Raw genomic sequence first — 23,465 nt, 5'->3', positions numbered from 1 at the left:
TGTCATATTCGTTTTGTCTGGAAATGTTTGACAAATTACTGGTTAGTCCAGTTTGAACTCAGTCACCAGATCTAAACACACCTGCCCTCATGTTTTGATGCAGGACAGACATTTGAGTAAAACAACGTACTGAGAGCAAAATTTATTTGTTTTGGAAATGCTGGAGCAGTGGAAACTCACCAACAATTCCTGACTCCTCCTTCCATTCTATATTAACTTTGTTACAATGTATCTTCCATTAAAAATATATGTTTGCCATTTAAAATTTTAGCCATTTGGGAGGACATCATCTAAAGGTTTCATAGAATATAAACTATGAGTCTCTGTATGGCTAAACAGTTGACAAAGTCCTCGTTTAATGTGCAGATTAGTGTAGACGACTAGACGTAATAAAAATTTAATTTTATTATTGAATAAGAATGCACCATAATCTGCTCCCTAAACTCCTGAAACACTGGTGTCCCAAATTTCAAAGTAGGCATTGTAATTTTGGAAATAAATAAATTAAATCCTAAAAACAAGTAAAGCAAGGACTTTATTTTGTTAAACATCTTTTAACTACAACAGATACAACAATATCGGACAATCCAATTGACAACATCTAGGAAATTCCTGTATATTTAGTCTAGCTTAATTTTAGAAACAATGCAAACCCCTTGATAAGCATAAATCTTTTTGTGGAAGTTTCTTGTTCGCGTTTCAATTTCAAATACAGTAAATTTAAATGTGTTCAGCGTGCAAAACACAAATACAAAAAAAAAATCTTTGGCAGAATTTGTCTGCATTACATATATATATAAAAGTACCCATTGGGTGATCTTAAAGAGGAAGTCATGACAATGCAGTCTCTTGTGACTTGTTGAATTAGCGTCCAATTCATTTTTTTAGTACCATTTACTCATCCCCAATGATGGTTGAGATTAGAGGTGTAATTTGGGGAGCTCCTAAAAGTCATTTTTTATACAAATGAAATTGTATAAATTTGTATGAATTAGCCATTTGTCTGAAAATACATAAAATGTTTGTGAGATCAGGCTGGTCATGCAAGTGCAGTTCCTTTCTACTTGAATCTACTTAATTCGACAAATACAGTGTCATAAATATCCATTATTTCACAATTCTGACTAAAAATATATATTTTCATTTGGTGCAAAATAGTATTGATGCCTCTAGTCTTTGACAATAAGGGTCTTATTGAGCTTTCAGAAATCAGATTCCCAGAATTCCAGCTTGCTTTCAGGATGATCTGACTCTCTGCACACCCCTAAAACTGCATCTGTTTGCATTCCACTGCATCAAACGCTCCGCCAGAGCTTTTATTCTGCTGTGTGAAGCGTGTTAGCATCGCAGTGTGTCAGAGCTGTGCTAACAGAGAAAACCATCAGCATCTGTTTATCATCTCTGCTTGACTTCATCAGTCAAAAGAAAAAGATCAATACCCAGAGACAGGACGAGGGGAAGATTGAGCATTTTCTGTTCAATTTACTGCTCCATGTTCACTTATTTTCCAGCGGTTGTCCGTTGTTTTTTTTTTTTTTTGCTCTGCTCAGCTTCTTTCAGTCCCACTGTGTTTTTTATCATTAACCTTTCTGTTCCGTCTCTCTCTCCGCTCACCTCAATAGCTTTATCGTTCTTTTTTGTCTTGTGATGAGGTCAGATACTGAAAGCTGAGCATATTGTTGTTTGAGCCTCGGCGAAAGAACAGTTCGCTCAATATCAATTTAAACACAAACACAATTACAAACACTGACTCAGCTTGGGATGAGTTTTTACCAAAGGCACAAATGCACCACACACACACGAACACATACACACACACACACACACACACACACACATATATGGGGGTGTGAGGACAGTCTTTCATTTGCATTCTGTCAGAGGCATGTCAACCTGATTGACATGTATTTTACCGTTTCTCATCATAACATGCTTCTGTCATTTCCTGTCTTAATAGGGCCAATGTGACCCAACAGTGTGTGTGTGTGTGTGTGTGTGTGTGTGTGTGTGTGTGTGTGTGTGTGTGTGTGTGTGTGTGTGTGTGTGTGTGTGTGTGTGTGTGAATATGCAGTAGTGAATTGAAACACAAGGTCCATGTTTTATTCAGTCAATACAACAAAATCAGTGCTTAGCATATATAAGTACACCCCTAACAAATCTATCTTTTAAGTTCATTTTTAATAGGAAGCTATACAATATTATATTGGTGCATATACATTAAATTAGTCAGTACTAAAGCCAAATCTGGAGCTTATCTTACAAAGTAACTTACAATAACAGTCCAAAAACTAGAACATCCAAATTAATATGTTAAAAAAATATTACATACAAATTTAAAAGAGAGGAAAAATCAAGAAAAACAAACAAAAAAAAGGAAAATTTAGTTGAAATTTTGCAGGTTGTAAAAAGTTTTCGCAATATTTTTCTTGAATTTAATTGCATTATCTTTCAATTTCTAAATTTGTTTGGTGACTAAAGTATTAATTGAATATTTTATTACTATGTTACTATTTTATCTGTTTAATAAATCTGTTTTGTTTAAATGCACCAAAATACATTGCCTATATTCACTGAAACATGGATAAATTTAATTTTCAAAATCTGGTGTACTCAATTATGCTGAGCACTGTATGTGTGTGCTTGTGTTTTGGGCTCAATATTGCCTAATGGAATACTACTGACTGAAATTTCTTGACAATAATTTTAAGATTTAAGTTTAGGGTTTAGATAATATAGAGTTTAAACAGTATAAAAAAAACATAATGTCTATAAAACATTCCCCTAAACCATGAAAAAAAACTTTAAATTATTAATGCAAAAAGCCAATAGAAATGCATTCTGTAATATGGATTTTCCAAACAATAATCTAAAGCACAAAATAAAATAAAAAACTGTCCAAGCAAAAAAGACAAGAAGCAATAACAAGCAAATAAACTCTTCATATTTTATATGTATGTATATGTAAATATATTTTAATTTACAATTCACAGCTATCTTAATAAATGCATTTGGACAAGAGATAATATTTCACTACACTGTATAAATTTTATCAGTAATATTCAATTTTTCATTCAAAATTTCAAATTGTGTGTTAATTGCTGTACATACGAGTTTACTGAAATGTTTTACAACACACAGGGGTTTTTCTAGTCTTTTTATTTTCTTTTTCTTTTTATTATATGCTTAGTTCACCTGACAGTACCCAGTAGGCTCACAACATCATAAGACATTAATATTAGTTTAGATTTCAAAATTCAATGTCTAGCCAGCGTATAAAAAACATTATTATTATATTATAAAATTATTATAATGACATCAAATGCTGTTGATTTTTGGCTGATTTTAGGTTGTGCTGGAAAATGACCAAAATCCAACGTGGAGTCAACATCCTCAACCAACGTCGTAATGACATCAAATACTGACATTTATTCATCAGGTATGACAACCAAAATCCAAAGTCTGATAGACGTCATAGTGGTAACGTCCACACAAAGTCAATCTGTAACATCATTAGACGTTGATATTTGGTTGATTTTAGGTTGGACATTGACGTCTGCCTGATGTTGGGTTCTAACATCAACCTGAGTTTCATTACCAAACAAAATGCAACGTCCCCACGATGTTGAGGTACAACATTAATCTGACGTCATGTTGACATCCTGTGGCTGCTGGGTACTGACAACACACAAAATAATGGCAAAAGAACCATTGAAACATTTTCTAAACAGGTGCCTTGAGAAAAACAGCTTGCATAAATTAGCTTGACGTCCTGTCACCAGCTGTCCTCAGGCTTGTCTCAGTTATACAGTCAACTCATCTGACGACTGACTCTGTCTTTCTCTTCCTGTACCTGTAACCCCAGAGGGACCACCGTGACCGATCAGAGTCTTCCTCGCATCTCGAGGTGTTAATGTGAGGGGTGACAGCTCTCGGTGACCCCTCACCTTTCCCAGGATCCTCGGTTCTGATCTCTGTTACTGTGTCGATTTCTCCGCTCCATAAACATGTCAGTTTTGTGTTTGTGTGCAGTGAGTACAACCATATGTACATCCGCATCCGACCTTTGATGATGAACGAAACTCATGCTAACAGGTAGAACAAACGCTGTTTACATGGGTGAAGATTTTACAATCAAAACGGAGTTCAAAAGAATTACATCGGGAAGACAAAAGTGATAAAAATTCTGAAAATATTGGTAAGAAATACTTAAAACATTGAACAGTTTTGTTTGTAATGCTTTTCAGCTAAAATTAAGACTCCTGTGCTACAAAAGAGGATTTTATTATTAACTAAAAAATTTTTATATATACATACATATATATATATATATATATACATATATTTATATATATATATATATATATATATATATATATATATATATATATATATATATATATATATATATATATATATATATATATATAAAATACATTTTAATAATAATAAAAATAATAATAATAATAATAATATATATTAAATAAATAAAATGTAATAAAAAATATTGCTAATAAATAAATAATTGGTTTTAGAAAATAAGAACTTTTCTTTGTGTTTTTGTATTTTGTCAACTTGGAATTAAATGATTTAAAGTGCCATTTTGGCTTAAAATATACAGCATTTAGTTATGCTCTTTTTGGAAAATCCTGTTTAGAAAACTTGATCTCGGTTTAATTTTTGCCATATGGAATGGAAAAACTTCAAAGCTAAGTATCTCAAAAACACTCAAAAAGCAGACACAACTTTATAATACCAAAGTGAGTAAAGTCTGTTTTCCTCGTAATAAATGTTTCATCTCTTTTAAGTGTTCTCCACTTTTCTCTCATGTCATTCCTTTCATCCGGGTTTGACAGACAGGTACTACAGATGTTATTTAATCTGTTTAAACTTGGGTTTTGGATTGTTTGCAGGTAGATTAATGGTTAATCCTGCTGTTAAGTGACAGGCTGTCTTGTAAGAGGATCCTTCTGTCCTCCATATTGGTGTAGAATACTTGAGAACATTCAAAAAGAAAAGGGTCATGGTTCAAACCAGAGTCATTAAAGGGATGGGGAAAATAAAAATAAATACAAATTCTGGCATCATTCACTCACACTTTTCACAAACCCGTTTGAGTTTCTTTCATTTGTTGAACACAAAAGAAGATATATTTGAAAAATGTTGACTTTCATAATATTTATTGTTCTTAAAATGAGAGCCATTGATTTCCATTTTTTTCCGCATTCACATTCTTCAAAATATCTTCTTTTATGTTCAACAGAATAAATTCATTCATTCATTTTCTTTTCAGCTTAGTCCCTTTATTAATCAGGTGTCGCCACAGCCAATTGAACCACCAACTAATCCAACATATGTTTTACACAGCGAATGATCTTTCAGCTGCAACCCATGGGAAACACCCATACACTCTTATGGTGAACTCTCCATTTAAATGAAGTGTCATGTCATTCATTATCGCTGTCACCATCATCATCTCTATCTCAAGAGCTTTCTTACATTGAACTTCACTTTTTCCTGGTGGATAAATAAATGATGGGCTACAAGCAGACGTCTGAAGCTGCTGTATATATAATGTATGTTGTGTGTGTCTTGTGGGATTAGACTAATTAGAACAAACTGAAGATTTGCTCCTTGTACATCACATCATCTTTCTCCTCCTTCTCATTATTGGCCTCCTTTTCTGTGTCTATATTTGTCTTTTTTCTTTTTTGCTTGGGCATTATTACTACAATAAAGCTTATTCATGGATGTTTTCTCATTATTTGTGCTTCAATTTACATTATTCGACCTTGATCTCTGTTGAAATTGACTTTCCATATTGAAAACCATAGCATATAGTTTATAATACTTATTGTCATTGAAGTGATTTATATTGATCATTTTTTTTATTGATATTGACATTGATATTACTGAAAGCAGTTTCTAACTATATTATCTGGGTTGGTCCTAACTGAATAATAATAAAAAATAGCTGCAGGAACATTTTATGTTATATTTATTTCTATATATTATTTTCAAAGTAATTGCAAAGTAAATAGTCACTAATTATATGACCTGTCAGATGAAAAAGTAAAGTAAGAGATTATTTATTTTAGGTAATTTAATTAAAGTTACTCATTATTTTATTCTTTTTCTTCAGCTTAGTCCCTTATTTATCAGATGTTGCCATAGCGGAATGAACTGCCAATTAAAGTTACCTAAATTAACATAAATTCAGTTTAAAATAATGTTTTTTTTTTTTTTTTAATTAACTAAAGGTTAAATTAATCAAGACATTTGAACATGTGTAAGGAAAAAAAGAAATGCTAAAAATATCCATGGCAATATTGTTTAAAATGAAGCGAAGAAAAGCAATTGTATTTTTATAAAGGTAGGTTACATTTGTCTGTCATTTGCTCGTAATGCAATGAACAAGAAATTAATAACAATATGGTGTGTGTGAAATATGAATTTTATTATGTATATATACAAGTAATACAAGCGATTTAAACTTTTGCAAATGATTAGTTTTAATAAAGCTAAAAAATATTTAGTTTGACTCAAAAATTAAGAGTTTAATTTCGGCAGAACAGTGCCTCAGTGGTTAGCACTGTCACCTCACAGCAAGAAGGTTGTTGGTTCGAGTCCCGGCTGGGGCAGTTGGCATTTTTATGTGGAGATTGATCCGTTTGTTTTCACCACAATCCAAAGACATGCGGAATATAGGTATACGAATGCATGTGTGAATGCGATAGCGTATGGGTGTTTCCCAGTACTGGGTTGTAGCTGGAAGGGCATTTGCTGTGTAAAACATATGCTGGAATAGTTGGTGGTTTGTTCAGCATTTTTAATGATTGAAGGGGAATTACACAAATCAATAGAAGTGCCTACTCAGCTGTTCGGCTGGCTAGCTTAACTTCTTCTTCTTCAAAAAAAACTACTAGCCCAACATTGGTTGCCTCCATATAATTTGGACACGTACAAGGGATTGGTACAACTTCAGAACATTATAATGTTGGAATTATCCACAGCTTGAGTGAACTTGGTACAAAAGAGTCCTTAAAGATCTGGACTTCAGCTGCTGACTAAATTTCCATATTTATTACAAAAACAATGATCAGGATCCAGAATGATTGCCTTTTCTTGTATAATCGAAGCTTGATACTGTACTTTGTTTTTTGCTTTTCTGTTAAATTCTATTCATTGGATACCCCAGATTAAAGAGACCGCATTGAAGGGAAAGTGGGGGTAGTTGAATTGATATATTTCATTATATATTTTTTTCAGCCTGTATGCTTTGTTAACAATAAAAAATATATAAAGAGAAGTGCCTACTCAGAGAGAAACCAGATTGTTTTGTTTATGGTAGCTCTGAAATTACACACAAAATGTTTCTTTTTCACACAAAAATCTCTTGTTCACTCTTAAGCCATTACAACAGACAACTGACTTTCTTCTCTAAACAGAAGACAGTTGTTTATTATTATTATTATTATTATTATTTGCATGGAAGTCAGTGGTAAACAAAACAGTCAGTTACAAGCATTCTTCTTTTATGTTCCAGAATGACATGAGGATGAATAAAAACGAACGCCATCTCTTTAAGAAAGCTGTATTAGTCTGACAAAAACTTAGACACTCTCCTTGCCTTTATAAGGCACCATGGTGTGTGAGAGTCTATATAGCCCACATGCATATTTTATGAAAATTCGAGCACACAAGACATTATGTAAACGGTCCCTGATCCATATAAACTCTCCTCCACCATCGTAAACAATTAAAGCTCTGAGGACCACTGCCATAAAAGTCTGATAGATCCCATACTGTGCGAAGATCTCCATATTTTCTGAAGACAATGAATACTGAACATTCGCAAACAAAGAGGCTAAAGTGAAGCGAAAGCCAGAGAGACGAAGGAAGATTATGTGCAGTGGAGAGATGAGACTTATGGAAATGTGTTTAGTCACACTTCAGTCAGCTTCAGACAGAGAGATGATGGGAGCTACACAATGGCAGATGCAAATGTGTGTGTGTGTGGGTGTGTGTGTTGTAGACAGAGGTTAAGGTAACAAACACTGCATTCAAAATGCAAAGTTTTGAGAGCGACAATTGCATTTAAACGTGGTGGTGAATCATGTAAAATGATCATTTTCTGTATAGTGATATAGAAATATTTTGATTTCTATAAAATATGACCTGTGACAGAAGGTTTGGTTCAACTAAAAACAAAAAAGGTACAAAATAAAACAAAATATAAGGCAGAAGTGGCATTTAATTTAATCTCATTTGAAATGAATGAACCACATTTATTAAGGTCATGCCAACATACAAGATAAAAGGAGGCCATGATGGCATTTATAAATGTTATTATTTTATTCTTAATAAACACTCAAGCCATTTAACTTGATTTAGATAATGGTGTTGCATGTTTCCTATCATCCATATGTAAATGAGTCTTCAGTCGGCACTCTTTGACTTGATTTGATTGTTTAATGAGGCTGTCGTTCTTTTAACTCAGCAAACCGTGTGTGTGTGTGCAACAAATAAATACTAGGAGTAATGACAACTAACAGTGTGTCTGACTTTGAACAGCAGTGCTGTGGATTTAACAGTCTGGCAGTTTCATAAATTTACACCCACACACGCTCCATTTTTACCATTACAGCAGCGCATAAGCTATAAGTCATATCTGGTCTCTTTCAGAGTTCGGAGGTCATATAAACACAACAAATGAGGAGCTGGTTACCAAGACAGCCACAGGTGTTTTTGCATTGTGATGTATGTGCATTATGTATTAGGATAGCATTACAGTGAGTACATTTCCATAAGGACTATAATCTATCTGCCCTAAACCCTCATGTTTATAGTCAGTCATATATAAACACGTTTAACAGAGCTGTCAGTCACAATGAGCTTAAAGTTTTAAGCTCTGTTTACAGTATGAGAAAGGACAAGAGGGCTTTGTTTAAAAATGAAGTTTATGATAGACATATTATTTAGCCCAGAGATGAAGATTGATAATCATTCACATACAGTGCTCAGTATGTATGAGTGCACCCCATTTTGAAATGAATATTTTTATCCATTTCTCAGTGAATATAGAAATGTATTTTGGTGCATTCAAACAAAACAGATTTATTAAACAGATATTTTTATTAAAATGATATTTTTGTCACAGAACATTTTAGAAATGGACAGATTACACATTTAAGTACTAAAATACTCCAATACTCAAAATACAAACTATAGTAAAACAAAAAATACAACCTACAAAATTTCAACAAAATTGTATATGTTATTGTTTCTCTTAATTTTCACTATTTTTAAACATTTTATTTAATATTTTCCCTAACAAATAATTTTGGGTGTATAATTTTGAACCATTATAGTAAGTTATTTTGTTAGATAAGCTCCAGATTTGGCTTCAGTACTGACTAAACTAATGTATATGCACTAATATAATACTGTAAAGCATCCTATAGAAAATATTAATTTAAATGAGAGATTTGTGAGGGGTGTACTCATATATGCTGAGCACTGTATCTCTGTTGGACAACTTTTTAACCCAAACATAAAAAATTAATCATTCTGAAAATATAACTAAAGAAACATTTACATTACATAGTTTTAAAGAGATATAGTTCACACAAAAATGAATCATCGTTTTGTGTTCTGTTGAACACACAGGAATGTTGGAAATCAGTAACCATTGACATCCTTAGTCTTTGTTTTTCCTACAACTGATGTCAACAGTTACCTACAACAGAACAACAGAAAAACAACAACTCATGACTAGTTTGGAACAAAACAAGGGTGACTTAATGACAGAATGTTTATTTTTGTGTTCAGCTAAAAATTGAAAACTTTTTATGCGTTTATACATGCATTGTTAATTTTATTCATTCATTTTCTTGTCGGCTTAGTCCCTTTATTAATCCGGGGTCGCCACAGCGGAATGAACCGCCAACTTATCCAGCATGTTTCTATACAGCGGATGCCCTTCCAGCCGCAACCCATTTTTGGGAAACATCCATACACAATCATTCACACACACACACTATACGGACAATTTAGCGTACCCAATTCAACTGTACCGCATGTCTTTGGACTGTGGGGGAAACCGGAGCACCCGGAGGAAACCCACGCGAACGCAGGGAGAACATGCAAACTCCACACAGAAATGCCAACTGAGCCGAGGCTCGAACCAGCGACCTTCTTGCTGTGAGGCGACAGCACTACCTACTGTGCCACTGCATCGTTAATTTTATTATACAATATATTTATGCATGTCATTATGGGGTATTGTGTGTAAAATTTTGAGTAAATAAATGAATTTATTCAATTTTGGAATGAGGTGACAATATAAATAAATGTGCAAAAAAAGTTTTTTTTTTCCCAATATTTTCACTTGAATTTAATTGTACTATATTTTAATTTCTAAATATGTGTAGTGACTAAAATACTATTTTAATAAATATCTGTTTAAAAATAATAAATAATTTTTTAAATAAAAATCTGTTTTGTTTAAAATGCACTAAAATACATTGTCTATATTTACTGAAAATTGAATAAAAATATTATTTTTCAAAATGCGGTGTACTCAATTATGCTGAGCACTGTATATGAGAAAAAAAGCTTTTGGAAACAATAATACACTCTGTGTAATTTTTTAAATATGGCTGCACAATATTAGACAAAATAAACTCTGACATTGTGATGTTTAGTTTTTCTACAATGCTTACTGTGATATTAATGAAATTTCAGCAGATGACTTGAATAGCACTGTTTGGAAAATAATCATAATTTTAGATTGACTGGTATGATTTTGTAGAGGAGTGCATCTGCATAAAATATAATGAACACATTACAAGCGTAGATAAATACAACAGAGAAAAGCTCCAAATGAAATAAACAGTGCTTCATGGTTTACCAGTATTCTAAATGTATTTAGAAATCGAATAATGAAATGTAAAATAACACTGTATATTCTTTATCATATAAATAATGATATCAAATTAATAGTTGTTAAACTTATGAACATTGTAATTTCCTGTGACTGTTTGCTTTAAACTCATTTGAAATGCTTACAGAGTCATGGGTCTTGAAAACAAGCAAATTATAAACTTCCACTCGATTATGGTTAAACACTACAGTGAATGCACAAATCTCATGTGTTGTGAACTGTGCTGCTGCTCAGCTATAATTAAGTTATACACACATTGTGATATTGATGCTGAAATGATGTGCAGCCCTACTAGTACAGCAACATGACTTTTTGGAAAATTATGTTTGCAGGTATTTGACAACCAACACCTCAAAGGTGACTATAAGAGACATTGCTAACTGGCATGAATACAGTATTTACAGACATTTTGTTTTACCATGTTTTCACCTGTTTGAGATTTATTTTTTATTTAAAAAACGCAAAGGAGTCACCTTTCTAGGTTTAAGTATGTTTTTGTCATGTAAACATACCTTAAGTCAAGTCATACCTTACCTTGGTTTCGACAACAGAGTAACGTAAACAATTATTTCTTCTGATTACTGTTGTCGTTAGACTACTGTACTAAATGCATCAACTAGTACATCTGTATTACAAATGTGTGAATGTAAATACTGTATTATTGTGTGTGTGTGTGTGTTACGTTGTCTTTTTCCCCTTTTCCTTACATTTTTTAGTCTTGCACATTGACTTTTTGAGATTAAACAGTGCAGACATATCTCAGCCTATATGTTTTCTAGTGCAGTGGTTTTCAAACAGACTGACATGTAATTAAGCAATGACAGAAATATAACACATGCAAATTCTCAAATTCAATCTAATAAATATAATAATAATAATAATAATAAATAATAATAATAATAATACTAAGAGTTGGGTGAAGCAGTGGCGCAGTAGGTAGTGCTGCCGCCTCACAGCAAAAAGGTTGCTGGGTCGCTGGTTCGAGCGTCGGCTCAGTTGCCGTTTCTGTGTGGAGTTTCCATGTTCTCCCTGCGTTCGCGTGGGTTGACTTGTCTGGCGTCTCGATGTATGAGAGAGAGAGAGAGAGAAAGAGAGGGAGATGAGATGAGATGATAATTTAACCTCCGGGTACTCCGGGTTCCCCCACAGTCCAAAGACATGCGGTACAGGTGAATTGGGTTGGCTAAATTGTCCGTTGTGTACGAGTGTGTGTGAATGTGTGTGTCAGTGTTTCCCAGAGAGGGGTTGTGGCTGGAAGGGCATCCACTGCGTAAAAACTTGCTGGATATGCTGGCGGTTCACTCCACTGTGGCGACACCGGATTAATAAAGGGACTAAGCCGACAAGAAAATGAATGAATGAATGAATGAATACTAAGAGTTGGGCGTTGCAGTGGCACAGTAGTGGCAAGATGGTTGTTGGTTCGAGCCTTGGCTGGTTCAGTTGGCATTTCTGTGTGGAGTTTGTATGTTCTCCCTGCGTTCGCGTGGGTTTCCTCCGGGTGCTCCTATTTCCCCCACAGTTTAAAAGACATGTGGTACAGGTGAATTGGGTAGGCTAAATTGTCCGTAGTGTATGAGTGTGTATTGTTGTTTCCCAGGGATGGGTTACGGCTGGAAGGGCATCCGCTGCGTAAAAACGTGCTGGACAAGTTCATTCCACTGTGGCGACCCCAGATTAATAAAGGGACTAAGCCAAAAAGAAAATGGGTAAATAAATAATATGAGTTTGTCAAGACCAACTTTGATGCTGGCTTAAGAAAGCCTTGGCCATAACTCTGAAGAAGTTTTAAAGTGGAGCTACAGGCTGTTTCTAGTCAGTTTGCAACGGTTGATTGCTAGGTGATGTTCTGGGTGGATGCTATAATTATGGGTGATTGTTAGGGTGCTGTTGCTAGGATGATGGAACTGCATTTTCCATTTCAGTCAATGATTACTTCAATATTATGCTGCTCTTATGTGCTGGGCCACCAAGAAAGCAAAATTATCTCTGGTTCATTCTTTATGTTTTGTTGTTCACTTATCCTCATATTTACAGATAAGCGTAAGTGTTATAATAATATAAAATGATTACATAATAATTAGTGCTAGGCAAAGATTAATCGCGATTAATCACATAAAAAAAATAAAAGATATATTTATTATGTATGAGTGATACACACAGAAAAACAAAACTACACCATAAAAAAAAGATAAATGAACAGTAACTTACTGGCAACAATTATCCAGTAGCTTATGTATTTCATAAAATAGTAAAATTACTGTAATAATTACAATAGCATTACGTTACTGTGTTTACTGTAAAATGTAGTACATCATTTTACTTTTTTTTCTGTAACATTTTTACTATGCAGAACTACAGTATTTTAACGTTTAACTTTCAATATTACTGAATAGTATTTTATTGCTAGAGATGGGTTGCGGCTGAAAAGGTAACCGCTGCGAAGAAATGTGCTGGATAAGTTGGCAGTTCATTCCGCTGTATAGCGACCCCGGATTAAAAAAAGGGTATAAACCAAAAAAAAAAAAAAATGAATGAATGAATTAATGAATATATAGTATTTTACAGTTATCAATTGTTTTTTTTGTTTTTTTAAAAACTATTTTTGTTTTTAAAAATGTGCAAGTGTTATTTTAAGAGTTCAAAGAAAACAAGAAAAAACTGAATCTTTAACTATACAAAGCAATTCTGTCACATATAAAATACATATATAAATTAGTTTCATATACTGTACATATATCATATCTAAATATTATAAAGATTTTCTTAAAAATATGCATGCCTGTTTGTATTTATATACATGATAAATATACACAGTACACAGACATATAATATGTCAAAACAAACTTTTATTTTGTTTATTTGTTTATTTTATTTAATTTTTACCCAGCACTAATAATGGTTTAAACGTTTTAAATAGTAAATAAAAAAGAACCAAGAACAAATGCAATTATTTATTTATTATTTATACTTTCACAATCACCAGTGATCTAATCCTTGAAGATAGCTGGTATACATATAGATTGCTGGACAACTACACACACACACACCGCACTAAGGAACTACATATCAAGTCATGCACCATTGATTACACACATACACACAGACTGAGGACCATTATGGACTGATTACATAGACTTTAAATACAGCGAACACACACACCTATGCTGAGTCTTGTGATGTGACAATAAAAGTGATTTGATTTCTTGTTTAACTGTTATTATGAACATTTCCATGTGTTTCCCTTGCCTTGCTTTGCCGTGATTTGACCATTTGCATTGTTTGTTTGTTAACATTGCTTGCCGCCGCAACTTACCACTCGCCTTTTTAATGACCATGGCTCTGGATTGTCTGTATACATCTGTTTGACCCTGTTGACTGTTGCCTGCCTGACCATTCTTGAAATAAACCCTGCATTTAGATCCACACCACTGTTGTCAGCCTTCCCTCACATTACATATGCATTTAAATGTTTTTATAATTTTCAACACAGATTTTAAGTAAATCTCTTGAATTTCCCCTTATACTTTACCCTCTGAGGCTCAATATCCTGCCTCTCTGTACTTAAACCACTTTTAAATAAACACTTATGTTAGCCTGTATAAACTTACCCTGCATACTCTATACAAGAATCTGGACTCCTAACAGAAAATCCGTAAAAAAGTCAGTTGCATTGTTTGGATACCCAACACCTTTGTGTGACTGCATCAGTAGAGAGACCGCTATCAGTCTCTTTGCTGCAGTAAATCAGAGTTCAGCACTGTAAACAGCTTTAGTGAGTGTTTTCTCACAGACGCCGTAATGCGACACTGGCGCTCTACCTGAAGGGTCTGGGGTGAAAGTGTGTGTTTGGGGTTTTGGATGACGGTGCATTTGTGCGGGAGAGAGAGAGTGTGTGTGTGTTACTACACAGCAGTTAGGTGTAACGTTACACCGCTCTTCCGATTATTGTGACAGGTTCCCACACACTCCCACCAGCTTGATGAGACTCACACACCCAAAGACACACACTGAAGATATGCAGCTTCCACTGTGTGTGTGTGTGTGTGTGTGTGTGTGTGTGTGTGTGTGTGTGTGTGTGTGTGTGTGTGTGTGTGTGTGTGTGTATGAAGTGTCCTAGTTCGACGTCATTCTTACATTACAGGAATGTTCTGGGTCGGACAGCAGATATGTCGTCCTATCTTACCGCTACAGGCTGTTTAACTCCACACACACATTCAGCATTGTCCTGTTGTCATCATATACCTGTGTGGTGTGTGTGAGTGAGTGAGAGAGGGGAAGTGAAAAAGGACAGAGAAAATTGTTTTCATCAGCTTGAGTGCTACTAGAATAAAGCATGCTACGAGTAACACACACACACACACACATACACACACACCACATGCACACACACAGTCACAAATAACAGCCTGTAGCCCATCCATATGAAAAAGACAATGGAGACTTGTTCTCTTTGTTATGAGAGGAGATTGCACTCTTCACCACACATGCACGCACACACACACTCACACACACACACACACACACACACACACACACACACACACTGATGAATGTATATTAGGATGAGATCAGCTCATCCACCTGTAGACAGTGTGCTGTAGGGCTGCTGCTGAGAGACAAGAGACAAAAAGAGAGAGAGAGAGAGAGGGGGGGGGGGGTGATGTACATAGTAAGTACCTTACTTAATAGTTAGCAAAAATGATCTACCTATTCTATTTTTTCTTCTTTCTGTATTTATACATAAAATGTGACAACCCAGCCTCGTTAACAGTATTTGATTATTGCACGGAATTAATTATTAAAAAAAAAAACTATAAACTGATAATTAAAGAGCTATAAACAATACTTAACTATTACAATTTTAAAGTACAATTATTATTATACACTAACCACTAACTATGACTTCAACACAAAAACTATTTTTTAACAGTTCTTTTACCAGTTAGAATTATTAGTGTTGTAGAATATATATTTTTTTTAATTAAGTTTTTTTTTAATCTAAATTACATTAAAAACACTGGGATTAAACTGTATTATCAATTTTTAAAGTGCTACCTCAGCAGCCCTTTGTGCTTTGAACCAAAACTTAATACAAGTTTTACAAACCCAGACTTAAAAGTCATCTGTTCAAAATAACTTACTTTTTATAACTACATTCTGTATCATGTTCTTGTATTTTATCCTTTTCTCTATTTTTATACTATACGTTTAATTTTAAATTATTGAATTGTGTATATGTTGTACAATTTTAAATTATTGAATTGTGTATATATACATGTTGTACAGTGACATTGGGTTTCTTGAAAGGCACTTTAAATAAAATGTATTATTATCATTAAGTTTCACCAAATCTGTAATAAATGGATGGTTGCTGTTACCTTTTAGCTTTTAAAAACTGTTATGAACAGAGAACTTTCTTTTATGTGTTCACAAAAGCCTGTAATGAGATCCCTTAACATGTGAAAACAATACCAACTCTGAGACTTTTTTAAAAACCCCATGCTCTTCATCTGATGCTCAACTATTGCTGTAGCCACTGAGATAGTAGCCTGTCTCTCTTCGTGTTGTATGTTTGGTGATTGTTTGTACTGTTCTCATGTGTTGATGGATGAGATGTTAAGGGTGTTTGTATGTTTTTATGTTTTGCAGAGCAGGAACCTGCTGAAAAACAACATTCATGCTGAGACAGGCTTGATTATCTTTTCATATGTTCCAGTTAAAAATATATAAGTAAATAGATTAATTAATTAATTAATTAATTAATAAGTAATAAGGTACATAAATAAATAAATAAATAAATAAATAAATAAATAAATAAATATTAAAAACTTTCAAGGATTTAAGATGTTGATGACCATTGAACATGTCATATGTCTTGTGAAAAGGGTCCATTGTTACTTAAACTACTAAGTGTTACTGATTATTAAATTGTATAATGCCATACTGTAAAAAAATCTATTATTTTACAGGGTTTTTTTCCGGCAGCTGGGGTGCTGGAAAAAAAACCCCACAAAAAATAACCGTTAAATTACAGACATTTACCATAAAATATCGAACATTAATTTACAGGAATTAACATAAATTAAAATTTCCAGTAAATTTTTGTAATTAACCATCAGTTATTTTACAGTAAATGTGTCTGTAATTTAATGGCTGCTATTTTAACAGGGGGGTGGGGGGGTGGGGGGTTCTGGCAGCTGAGGGTGGAATTTTTTTAAAGTGCAGATGAAAAAGACAGCAGTATCATAAAAGTCATGATGTGGTCGGTCCACTGACATATAACGTAACATCAATATGAGTGTCCTGAGTTCTAATCCCAGCTCTAATACCTTTCCCAATTCTGTCCCCGCTTTCTTACCCATGAATAAAAATAAACCCATGATGTGGTATGAAAAGAGTGAACAAGACTCACTGTGGAGAAAAAGGGAGAGTGAGACAGAGGACCTCTCATTACCAGCTGTCCATTCCTCTGCTTTTCATTCACAGGAGTAAACCAATGCTGAAAAAATTAGGGCAAACATTACACAATTGTTTTTTTTCTAATAGCTAGTGAGCTGCATTGTGTGTTGTCAACTTAGCAACATGCCAATTCCACACTCAAATTCAGCTCTGGAATAAACCGTAAGTCAGTAACATTGACAGACAGCTGCCAACTCAGACAACTGACAGTAGAACAGTAGAACAGCTCAATAGAGGTTAAAATGTCAACCGAGATCCTCAGTGAAAGTTTGGTTACTCCTTATTTTTGACGGCCCCTATTAGACATTCTGTTGACTACAACTAACTTTGTTACTTCATGTGCGTAATGATTACTAACACTTTATTAGTCATTAAGTCTTCAGTAGTTTGCAAACATGTCAACTTATTCTACTAATCTCACAGTCTAATATTCTAATGACATCATCTATGACACGTACAGTAGTTGCAAAAGAATGTTAAGATTTGTGTATATTTTTAAGTAAACTCCTCATTGTAAGTAAAATCAACATACAATCAATTTACCTTGTATTGTTGTTAATGTACCAATGTGAGGCAATAATTTGTGAATGAGTATATTCATAAGTTGAGTACATTTTCACTAATGAACGGATGTGCGCTTTAATGGGCTCAATCGATGAGATGAAAGTTGAAAGGATGAAGACCTCCCAGTAGACCAGATTAGTTTGAAAGCGCCTGTCAGCAGTAGGTCTCAAACTAATGCAACATAACTAGACCTCAGCGATCGATCATTAGCAGTCAGAGATATTACACGCTGCTCTATTGATTTACAAAAGCCACAGCACACACCTTTATAAGCATGTGTTCGTGTGTATGAGGGAGACACATTTGTATTCATTAATGCTGGTGGTACATGCTTCATTGTTTTCTATGGCTCTATGAAGAATAGCGATAGAGGGGTAAAGGTTCTTTAGATTTCTAAACTGTTCTACTAAGGAAACACAGTTCTTTCAGAAACACTGATCCCTGTGAGGATCTTTGGGGAACCAAAAATTATATTATTTTGGCAGTCATTTAAAAAATTAAAAGTCCTTCAATCTTGACTCCATGTTGGTTACAGAAGTTGTTTTTGTTATTTCCAGCCACAACAACAAATAACTATTGTCAATCCCTTTTTTTCAGTGCTGCCATGCCATCTGTGAAATCTCATTGGACCACAGTCTTCCTACTTTTGTAGAATAAACACAAAAAACTTCTGCTGATTGGCATTCTTTGTTATGGAGATGCTTTGTTGAAAACATGTGACAGCATATCAAACTTTGTAACCATGAAGCTAGATTAGCTGGGTAGCCAGATAAGTTTGCACCAATGCTGGGTTTTTGGTACCATGAAGGTAGCTCAGCTCAGCTCAGCTGCTCCATAATACCATAGCAACAAAGAGTGATTAAAGTCGAGTTGCTATCATGTTACCTAAAACCCAAGATTGGTGTAAACTAAGCTGAAACATAACTGACTAGCCAGCTAATCCAGTTTCAGCTAATCAGTACAAGCCCCAGCTCCATGTTTTCATGCTGTTTAATTTTGTAGCATCAAGACTTACAAGACCAGACAACAATTTCATTCAGTCATTCATCTTTCTTCAGCTTAGAACCTTTATTCATCAGGGGTCGCAACAGCGAATGAATTACCAACTTATCCAGCATATGTTCTACACAGCAGATGACCTTCCAGCTGCAACCCAGTACTGGGAAACGCTCTCACATTCACACACATGCACTACGGCCACTTTATATTATTTAATTCACCTATAGCTCATGTCTTTGGACTGTGCGGGAAACCAGAGCACCCGGAGAAAACCCACGCTTACATGGTGAAAACCTGCAAACTCCACACAGAAATGCCAACTGAACTAGTCGGAACTTGAACCAGCAACCATCTTGCTATAAGTCAACAGTGCTAACCACTGAGCCACAGTGCCACCATGGCAGCAATTTCAAATGTCCAAATTTTATGAGCACACGAGTTGCAGCCTCAGCTGTTTTTAGCTGACACGAGAGGAATCTTAGATGAGTGTCAGCGCTGCGCTCTTCTTGTGCTGCTGTAGCTCATCTGCTTCAAGTTTGATGTGTTCTGTGTCTACAGATGCACTACTCCAGACTTTGTTGTAGCATGTGGAACATGACATTTTCACACACTGAACTGCTGCTAATTGGATATTTTCTCCTATTTCTGGACACTCTCCACAAACCCTAGATCTGATTGTATGTGTAAATCCCAGTAGATTACCAGATTCTAGAAATCCTAACAATCATACCGCGGTCAAAGTCACTTAAAACACCTTTCACTGAAAAAAATTGGATTTACTCAATTTTGTTAAGTGGCTACAAACTATTTATACAGGCTAAATTTAAGCAAATAAATTAAGTTGAACATTAGTAAATTCAATTTGTTTAAATTCAGCCCATACATTGTTTGCAACCACTTACTCTAAATAAATGCAATCATTTTTTTAGTGTTCTTGCCCATTGTCATGACGCTCAGATTGATCTTCAGCAGCTCATCTTGATCATTTCTACATGCCTAAATGCACTTGAGTTGCAGCCATATCATTAGATCAGATATCAGTGTCAATGATCAACATTGACACCTAATAAAGTGAAAAGTGAGTGTATATATATATTATATTTATTCGTAAGGATCATGTATCAAAAAAGTCAACTTTCAATGTCATATTGAAGAGACATAACAATTAATTTGTAAAGGTTCAATAAGCCGCTCTGTAGAAATGTGAAATTCCTAAGACTCTGTCTGTGAATACAGTTTGACAGACTGCAGGTGTCATGACATCAGCTCTTTCACTCTCGTCCTGTAAATGAACTTGAGTTTTCTACACGGAAGGAAGGAGAAAGACAGATGCTTCCATGAACACATGAATTACTGTGCAAAGCATTCAGACGTGGATGATCCTAATTCCTGACCACAAATCTCTCTCTCTCACACACACACACATGCACGGGTGAAATAAAAAGCTCATTATGTTCATGGACCTGAAGGTATGGCTGTATTCTCTCATCTCATCTCAAGGCTGTGAATATTAAAGGATTTCCCTCTTTATTTCTCTCTCTCTCTTTCTCTCTTACCCCACAGGCTCTGAAGTGGAAATAAATTGCAATTACACCCATCCAGTTTCTTTTTCTCTTTCCTTATTAATTCATTTTCATGACAACAATTTTTTGGTTTGTGTGTGTGTGTGTGTGTGTGTGTGTGTGTGTGTGTGTGCGTGTGTGTGTGTGTGTGTTTGTGTGATGAGGTGTAGACGTTCAGAGGGGCGGGGGGTAAGATATCGATCTTAACTTGAGAGTGATGCTCTTCTGATCTCTGCTGGGTTCTGGGCACGCACACACACACACACACACACACACACAAATACACACATGCAAGTACGCACATGCACTCAAACACACACTCACTCCTAGGGTTGAATCCACAGTCCAAAGTGTACCCATGGCAACAAGAGAGGTGTAAGACCCAAAGTTGAAACATAGCCAAGGGTCTCATTTGTGTGCGTCTGACTCTAAACATGAAAGAAGAGCACCATGAGCATGGTATGAAATAGGAGTTTGTGTTGTAAATCATAAAAATTTATTTTGCAGCCATCCGCTCACCACATAAGAAACTTTGAGCCATCTTCAGGTGTGTGTGTGTGTGTGTGTGTGTGGTTGCGTGTCAGGACTCTATGCGTCAGTAACAGTGTCTCATTAAGGTCAATTTAAAAGCAGCTGCTTCAGTTTTACCGCTCAAGTCTCCTGATGTAGCTAACACCCGTTTTAGCTATTAGGTGGCATTTCTCCAGCTGAATTTATAACGCTGGCGAGATGGAAATAAAGGGAAAATGTATACGACCCTATAGATTAAACTCAGCGCTTTTGAGATGCTATCTAAGCACTGAAATATAAGCTAAAGCTGGGAGGCATTACGGCTCTTTACTGTAAAGTTATTCATCATTTTCGCCCCCTCCTTTCCTCCATCTGTCTCTATTCACCCCTGTTTGCATATGTATATTTCTGTTTGTGTGTGTGTGTGTGTATGTGTGTGTGCACGCACATTAACAATGCTGCCTATTGTAAGACTGACATTTACAGATTACACAAATATAAACAAACTAGCATCTTCTCAATGAATCAAGTGAGAAATAATAAAACAAAAATACAACAGAGCAATATTGAATAATATGAGAAATGTGTAAAAATGAGGATGAGATGTTGCTCTTATACATTGTTTCTGTGTATTTTTGTTCCATTAGTAAACGTAATTTAAAAAATTCTGCAGCAAAATCGATCATCTCATCAAATCAATGTAGCAGTGACATTTTATTCCGAATGAATCAGTGTTCTTGAATAAACAGCAGTAAATGATTCAATAGTCTTGTGTGTGCAGACTTTCATATTGACGGCAGAAGATCTTAGCCGTTTTTGAATGGTCAAGATCCACTTTAGAGGCCTTTTAACTACCAAGTGAAGCAACTAATCATGTTTTGTTTTGTGTTGTGTTATATGAAAAGCCACGGAAATGTCCCACAATATCAGTCTGCTCAACCAGTAAATCATACTCATCAACTCACAAACACTTCAATGCTTTCAACAACAATAGTGCATCAGTCTCCTAAAGCATCATATGTTACGCTTTAGTTTTAAATACTAATTCCCACTGTTAACTAATGGCTTATTACCTGCCTATTATTAAGATGCTGGTTGTTTATTACTATTTATAAAGTATATGATCGTGTTCTACATCCCTCATTACCTGACACCTAAACCCAGCTACTACTTTACTAACTATTAATAAGCAGCATATTAGTAGTTTATGGAGCTAAAATTCATAGTTAGGGGTTTATTAATAGCAAGAATTGTACCTTAAAATAAAGTGTGACTGTTTTCTTTAACTCAAACTTATGGAATCAACTATTTTAAAAGCAAAAAAGTAATAACAAATTTGTGTGCATGAAATAATTTTGGAGGGTGTATCCATTAATGCATACATTAACACTAAAACAGCAAGCATCTGAAATTCTGAACAAAGAATATAGCATTACATACACTGTACAATGACATGCACGGGATACTAAAGAAACATCTCCGATAAAAGTATCTTTTCATTTTTAACTCCAAGAGACGGTTCTGGAGAACCAAACACAAGACTAAATCATCCAAATGCCATGTCAGCATCTGTTTCTTTTTTGCTCACATATGCGGAGATATATGTGAAATCCCCTTCTTGTTCAGGTATTTAACTTTATCTTTCATCTAATAGATGTTAGAGGTCAAACAACTAGCCGAACTGGGTCTTAAGGGAAAGCTTCAAAAATCAGAAAAAAAACAGCCAGGCTTGGAAAATAAGATTCTTGCAAAATGTAGTCTTCAAATAAGTGAAAATATCTCTTTTAGATTACACTAAGTCCCTCAAGCAAACTCTTAGATGTCTTCTCAATAGTTTATCACTAGTGAGGAGTCTTTTCTTTAAAAATATTTCATTTGAAACAAATCTTTCATGTAATTCATGAGGAACAATTTATCTCCGGGAGTGAATTGTTCATTTTATGCATATGAATATAAAAGATTTAAGAATCCAGTATTTAGTCATTTGTTTTAATTAATGTTCATTGTCACTGATTTAAGGATGACATCTCTGTATAATTTCCAGATGTAGTGCTAAAAACGTAACACACAAACACACACACACCTCTACAGCATCCTGTCGAAATTCCACCAATCAAAGAACAACTTCAAACTACAAAACCCAAGTGTTTCCAGTCAAGTGTACCATCAGCATTAGACCAATGGTCCACAGGATGAGACTGAGACTAATGATTCAATGACTCATTCAATTCGGTTGAATTAATTCAGCGATGAACTTGTTGCCACCAACTTGTCTAACAAAAAAACCTGCAGAACACTACACCATCTAAAATCAGACAACTTTTATTAGGGGTGTAACGGATCACGGTTGATTGTACAGATCACAACCCACAGTTTGGAGCACATATGATTAGGGCTGTGCAATTAATAGAAAATACGATTTCGAT

General features: G+C 34.7%; 1 protein-coding gene across 24 annotated transcripts in view; it reads right to left on the bottom strand.

Annotated features, from left to right (window-relative positions):
- The window catches only part of LOC141376138 (uncharacterized), a 1,104,960-nt gene that overhangs the window by 1,069,823 nt on the left and 11,672 nt on the right, over nucleotides 1–23,465 (bottom strand). For 7 of the 24 annotated variants that reach the window (XR_012385407.1, XR_012385409.1, XM_073912731.1 and 4 more), the window contains exon 2: nucleotides 17,358–17,444. The exons of the other annotated variants lie outside the window; for them this stretch is intronic. The gene's annotated coding sequence lies outside the window, so the exon portion shown is untranslated. The remainder of the gene's footprint in view (nucleotides 1–17,357; nucleotides 17,445–23,465) is intronic. 24 annotated transcript variants of the gene reach the window in all.

The sequence above is a fragment of the Danio rerio genome, chromosome 9, assembly GCF_049306965.1.
Source record: "Danio rerio strain Tuebingen ecotype United States chromosome 9, GRCz12tu, whole genome shotgun sequence".
NCBI classification, from domain to species: Eukaryota; Metazoa; Chordata; class Actinopteri; order Cypriniformes; family Danionidae; genus Danio; species Danio rerio.
The sequence above is the reverse complement of the archived record's forward strand: the minus strand, read 5'-3'. Positions and strand labels throughout refer to the sequence as shown.